The sequence below is a fragment of the Dreissena polymorpha genome, chromosome 8, assembly GCF_020536995.1.
Source record: "Dreissena polymorpha isolate Duluth1 chromosome 8, UMN_Dpol_1.0, whole genome shotgun sequence".
NCBI classification, from domain to species: Eukaryota; Metazoa; Mollusca; class Bivalvia; order Myida; family Dreissenidae; genus Dreissena; species Dreissena polymorpha.
This window is the reverse complement of record NC_068362.1, coordinates 56,537,952-56,545,610: the sequence shown is the minus strand read 5'-3', so window position 1 is coordinate 56,545,610 and position 7,659 is coordinate 56,537,952.

Below are 7,659 nucleotides of genomic sequence, written 5' to 3'. Positions count from 1 at the left end.
TTTTCTCTTACCAATTATGCGATTGACATAAGCGCCATAATCGCCCACTGAATATAAATAAGCTAAATTGTGATAAAGTCGCTTAAATTGACTTTACATAGATGCATTTACCTCGTATAAAGTTGTCTACGGTTAAATTTACTACAACTATTCACAATTACGAACACAATTTATAGAAAATAATTGTTTTGAAAAACAAAATAAAAAACGTGAAGCGTTTATAACTACCGCAATAGAATACAATAGCTTTTGCAATTAAATCGCTTGAATTAAGACATTGACAATAAAAACACATATATGTAATATATAATAATCAGTAGCCAATTGAATAAATCTGGATTACTTTTCCAGCGGATAACTGATGGTAATCTTTAATTTTAGGATATCTCTTTTGGTTATCGATTATATATAAAAATATCCGAACAGTTGCTAGTTTTTGTTAAAATTTGGATAAGATTTAGCCAAGATATTTGACTTCGGTTACTTTAAAGAATGCATTGACATAATCGAAATACTGAATGCTAGATGACCAAGACAATTTCGACGAAAAGACAGATTCACGGAAACTGACGACCCTAAAGAAATACGCCGACGATTTAGATTTACACCCGAGAACATCGACCGCACAGAAAAACTGATCGGGCATAGACCAGAAAGAACAACTGGACGCAATCAAGTATTGACAACGTATCAGCAAATATGGATAAATTTTAGATTTTTACTAACGGATTGTTTTTGCAATTAATAGGGGATACTTTTGGGATGGACATTGCCACGCTGTCAAGGTTCGTGAGCAGAGTAACTGACTTACGAACTGTGTGACCTGAAAGACCGAATAATTAAATTTCCGACGACGGTCAGAAAGAGATCAATCACCAATATTCTCAAATTTCAAAACCCCTTCTCAGTGAGCGACATCTCATCATACGAGAAGTTTGCAGATCTTTTCTTTCGCATTGATACCGTTTTGGCCATTTTCTCATATACATACGCTGTTGTCGTCTAAAATGACACTTTCCGCGAAACCGTCTTGACCGGAACCAGATGAAATGTGCATAGGGGTTATATTTGTTTAGCTAACTTAAACCAATTCGGACAACAGATATCAATTTCGATTTTATACATTAGGATAACCACTTTGGATAGCATATCCACCAACTGATAAATTTAACGAAAGGTTATCATTTGGATTGTCTAAGATTATCTATATTTATACTATTGGCTACAGTTGAGAAATTGCATTCAACTGTCTTTATTTGTGTGTTAAAAATATAAAAAATCGTACATTTAATATCTGGTAAAAATATAATCTGTGAACTGAACCTGCAGTTTTGTTATTCAGTAAGTCATGCACGCGTTGCATTTAACGCTCAACAGAAGCAGTATTTTCAACAATTTGCAATTTAAAATTTCTCTGTTTCTCAGTGTGGTATTACTCAAAGTGTATGTCAGTTTCTAGCTTCAATTTTTATGTGCAGAAAATGTCATTCGAGACAATGCGATTCTTCATTAAAATATATTAAAATATGAAAAATATAATTGAAATTAAAAGTCTGCAAGTAGTACACATGTCACTGTTCTAATATAATTAGTAAATTATATACGCCTTTTTTAACATTTGAATTTAACACGATTAACTTTCTTTTTTGGCGGGCCTCATTTGCGATGCTTTGAAATATCAAAATGCTATTAAAACCTAGCGACGGAAGTTACTGCCTTATTAAAAGTACCTTTGACTTACGCGTTATGTTGTTGTTCAAATCAATAGAAAAAATACTCTTAAGTACATGTAGTGCAGGTCCATTTATTATCTACCTTTTGTAAAAAACACATTAAAATTTTGTGGGAATCCCTTTCTCCAATGTGCATTCACTCATTAAGGCTGGTGCAATACATGTAGTTGTTATGTACAATCATAATCAATAATTGGTCCGACTCAAGATTCTCAAAATTATTTCAGTCTTGAAGAATATTCATTTCTGTTTAACTGTTTTCAACATTCAAAATTTCTATAAGTATTTGAGAAACGTTTTTTGAAGCTAATTTCATTTCTGTAATGGATTTTCACTTTACAGACGGTTTTGCAATATGTTTTCGTGACCGCTAGATTATATGCACTGTCTAAAGTTTAAATTACAATTAAAGCCGATCTGTTAAAGTAAATTTTTCGTAATGTCTACTAGTATTTCGTTTGTATAGAAGTAATATTTTTAATACTGTCATTGTAGAAATATTTGGAAATAATGACGTATTTCATGAATTTAGATATATAAAGTCGTTATATCTTGTCACTGTAAATTTCTATTATTTTACAGTGTTAATAAAGTTGATACGCTTTACCCAAATTGTCATTTATTTGTTCATAAGAATTATGAGCTTATTTGAAATAAAAGTTTTGTAATCGAGGTTTTGGTTTAACAGTTTACAAATTTTGATTGCATGTGGAATATTAGATATATCAACATATCATTGTGATTTTAACATTTCAGTTCCAAATATTTAACAGAACAGTCTAGTCTCTTGGTTTGTCACGGATATTGGAGAAATTCATGTGTAGGGTTCTTAACCTGATGTTTTTTTTAAATTAGAATGTTATTGATCGTTCGCATGTCTGTATTTAGGGTGTTTATGAGTTGTGAAGGTTTGTTTGTCACTGTGTTTAATGTCCTTTATTACATTTTCTTGTATATTTGTGTTCATGGCCAGAAATAAATATATGGATGATTAAAAAAGTTTAAAATTGTGAACATTGGTTTATTTAAGATGTAAAATCAAGCGTTCAACTGTATCGATTTTTGTTCTTTAAATATCAGTGCAAACGATGTTTATTGACATTTTGAATATTTTTGCAAAGTACACATTTGCACATTAATTGATTTGATCATGTTCTAAAAATCATGACCATGTTAACCGTTATTGCGTAATTTCATTTCAAGATGATTATTTAAATTTAACAGGTCTTTACAGAGACGTATGTTTTGTTCTATATGATGTGTTTTATGTGTTGTTTCTTTGCATATGCTGCAAATAATTGTTTGTCTATGTCTTACATGTTCAGAGCAATGTTGAGTTGGGGTAAGTGTAAGGTCTTAATTGTTATGATGCTGCTGGTCATCACGTTTTCTAAACATTTCGAAAAGTTGATGCTGTTCATTTTATTCAAGTTTTATTCTTCTCATATTTAAGAAAAGATATTACAACGATCTATCCGTATTTTCTGTTTGCTATAAGGTTGTAGTGAGAAAAGGTGCATCAAGGGTCAGTTTTCTAATTTTACAACTTGTACAATATTGTTTGCATTTCCTTTATTTAAGTAACACCTGGTCTGTGTAACTTCGAAATCAATTTATTGTACTGTGTGTGTTTTATTTTACTTAAATATTGAAAAAAAACTGTTTCAATTCAGATGTGTATATTAATTACTTACATTCTAAGAGACGAAGAGGGAAACTTTGTAGTTTAGTTTCTATGGCTTTTTCAACGTGGCCCGTTTTAAAATTAAAATTGAATGACATGATTAATAACAGCCTGCCACACATTATAACATGCGGCGTAAGATGTATTCGTCACTCAAATGACAACCTAATTAAATGAACATTTAAATTATACAATTTTGTCTGGGATAATTTAAATTGACTCAATTAGTGTGGCTACTTACGAAATAAAATTTGCTGTAATGAAAAGTGAACGCGAAAATCTGTACACAGTCTTAAATAATAAGATTCACTATGTTAATGCACTGGCGATATCTGGCATTATCGCTCAAGGTATATTCAACTTGTGTAAAATATGTATGAAAAACGTCGAATAGAAGAAGTTCTAGCAGCAGCAACTCTAACAGAATTAGCAGCAGTGGCATAATGGTAAGTTTATCGTACGTATGAGCCCAGTACAAACAAATACAATATATTTTATCTTCGTACGATGTGTATTTTAAACATTGAGAATGCTTTCATTTTTAGCTCTAAACCATTTCGAACTGAACCAAGGGTAAACTGTATTTTAATCGGAACAGATATTAGCAACGAGATTCGATATGTTGAAAGTTCACATCAGTTCGGTGCTGCTTGTCTCATCAGAGCCATCGGCAATCACCAACTTGCAGTACACCTACTTTGCTCACATTATTTATTCGATCACAAACGATATCATGTCCCCCGATCAAAATCGCATAAACCAAAAGCATACAAGTTCCGCATCAAAATTCTGTTAAGCATCCGACATTGTGACAGGAGACATTCCTAAGATTCATGTGTATATCTTTCTGAACATTACTCTAATTTCAAAGCGTCGGTCAGATCAGTTTTAAATTAGCCCTTAATTTGTAAATCGTTAAACAAACCATTATTACAGAAAAAAGTCTTGATATATAATGTTTCTACATATCAAATGTGTGTTTAAAAAAAATTGTCATACGCTTTAGCACGATGTTTGCACTTAAAACCATACAACATAGAACTATAAAATCTAAATTTGTAAAATGCACATGGCATGTTAGTTTTCTGCATTATCAGGAAGTTTGGCTTTCATTTTCTTTATATAAGGTCAAGAAAATCCGATTTTGGAAAAAGATCGTTACTGTACGCTAATTGCGACAGAAACCAGAACATTCGCAATAACTAGCGCGACCATGAACAAAGCAAAAGGTTTAAGGGTTTCGATGTATCGTGACTTTGATATGTGATGACATATGCCGGTTCACATCTCAAATGTGCTGTATCGCTTGAACTCATGTATAAAACTAAAGTGAACCGAGCAGAGCAACTTTCACGAAAAATCTCGTTTTTGGTATTTTTTGCATTTTTAATTTTCGATACATACACCATCAAAAGATAATCAGCATGTGTACACCAAACGTTCTTTTAGGCGGAAACCTTATTCTCGCTCTGTACAAGGAAAACGTGCATTAATTATTTGATATTAATAATTTAAACAAATGTAATGAATATTATTGAACAAAAAATTCTGATATTTTTTTCACTAGGGTAACTACATACAACTTAAAAAAAATAAATTAGATTTGCATTTTGTTTAATGTTATGGAAACAATTATGTGTCGTCCCCATTCATCTGGGCACATTATCAAAAACAAGTGAATATAAATTGCAACAAATAGTAATGGTAACGTTGCTGCTCTCAAATGCTAAAACCATCCAATACTCAAGTGTTAAATATAACATGTATAATGTTCCAAAGCCCTTACCTTTTTATCAAAAACGACTATGGCCTCCTCATCAATTTGGCTTATTCAATCCGCCTGGCATTGGAGCTGGTCATCATTGCAGAAACGCCTTTTTTAATTCAGGGTAGTTTTAAACCAAAGATGTGCTTATCCGACTTAATATATTCTATGCCATTTTTTTCAATTCCATTACGATGATAAGTTTCAATAAAACAATACAACTTATTGATTGTGTTGTTAAAAAAAAACTTCCACCGTACATCTTATTCAATAATACATTACAGAGCATATCAAAATATGTTTATAGTTTACACGAAAACAGATCTTTGTTTCCATTCTGTGACCGTGATCTAGTTAACTTATTCTATAAGCCCTATACCGCACTGTTAAGTGTAATTTATTTATTGTGTCTGCTCGAGTCAAGATGGCTCAAACATACGACGTCCCATGGTATTATTCCTATCTGTAGGACAAGAAACAGTCCCTACAAATAATATTTGCAAATCACGGCACATTGAAATCCAATATGGCACTAGAGTGTTAATTTGTGTAACCCATTTACAACACATCAATGAGAACATTGGGCTAGGACGGGAATTAAACGTCATGAAGGTAGAAAACATAAAAGAAAAAAAGAAAAAAGTAAAATACACAGACGTTTTGGTTTGGAATCCGGGTACTAACTTTCAATGTTTTCTCAGTAAAAATGAGAAAATACATTCGCTCGCAACAATATTAATCGTCTTTAGTTGCAGAGGAAAATATTGTAAGGAAAATAAGTATCCTCTACAAATTATGCGGGGGGATGGGACCGAAGTATACTTGCATTTCAAAATGCATTTCGAAATAAAAAATATGCACCATAGATACTTTGTGGTTTTGGATCAGGCTTCTTTGACCAATTAAAGGATATAATAGGACAATTACGCAAACATGGTAAACGTTCATTCAAAACTTATTGTTCAATGAGACAATTTTTGTTCTCTCAAGTACAAAGCCACATTCGCTGACACTCAATGAGTAATAATGAGAATAAAATAAAATATATTGTCGCTGCAAAAAATTGATCCATTTTTTCTGACGATCATTCTTGTGATTTAGGTTTATGCAGTTGTCAGGCACGGCGTTCAACTCAGTAAAGGTCGTATGAAAGTCTAGATCCTTTCTCACCCCCACATCACAGGTGAATGAGCAAGTTGACCACGTGGACCATTCCTACCAGTTGCCGTGTACTAAAGAAAGACAAGAGGGATCTATCATTTTTGTTTCAGATTTTCACGTGGTTGATAAAATCTGAAGACATCGAAACGCAGTTCAGATTCAAATGTGATTGGGAAGATACTTTCATCTTATCCATTGGGAATTCCTGTCTTAAATAAAGCATCGTAGGTTAATATACAACATATATATTTGATTATTAATTAAGACCACATAGGTAACAAATATTTATGCATTACTGCAGCGTTAATATATAAGGACTATGATCTATGGTATTATCGAAAATTTGAAAAAGTTTTCAATCCATTTTTCCAGCAAAATCAACACAAATCACGGGCAGCATTGTTCATGAAAAATGCAGTTATTTTCTAGAAATGAAGTTTTTAAATTGCGATATTTGTCGTTTAATCCGTAGTCAACTTTTTGTTTAACTTGTATTACAACTTTAGAACAATACATAATAGAAAATATGTGCTACTGCTTACAAAGCGATGTAGATTTTTATTCGCATGTAAACAAAAGTGGTCAAGACTTCCAAGATGATGTTTGTTCGTTGCTGAAGCGATTATTGTATTTTTCGAACGACAAATAATGAAGAAGGTATGTAATGTATAAATCATGTTATTTATATTGTAAAAAGTGGTGTTGCGGCGATAATTTCTCATTAAAAAATATGTGCGAACGTTCGTCTGTAGACAATACATACCCATACTATGTGAAAAATAACATTAAAACATCGGATCAGCGGCCTTGTTTTGATTTTATTTACGTTAAAGCAACACGTACTAAAAGCCGTTAAACTGCTCAATTTCTGCTTACCTAGCTATAATCACTGATAAAAAACTGGCAACGTTTCTGTTTTTTGTAAGCGTTTGTGCACCAATTCATATTGTATGAAAACAAAATTTCACCAACAAGATGCATACAAATACATTAATATTAAGAAAAAATGAGTTCTAATAAAATCTTTACGACCGATAAAATTATATAAATCTTACTAGTTCAGACAGACATTTGACAGTTAGACATGTTTTAAATAATGTGTAATTAATTCTCATGTATTCCTCTACACGTTTCATCATGCATCAAAATAGTTTTTTTGTATAAATATACTAATTTTAGCATACAAATAATAATAATAAACGTATCAAAACTAGTTTGATCTGAATAGAATTTCCTTAAATATATATATGTTGTACGAAAACCGTGCCATATGTATCACTGATACGGTAACCAAATTTAGCCTTGCAGAGTATTAC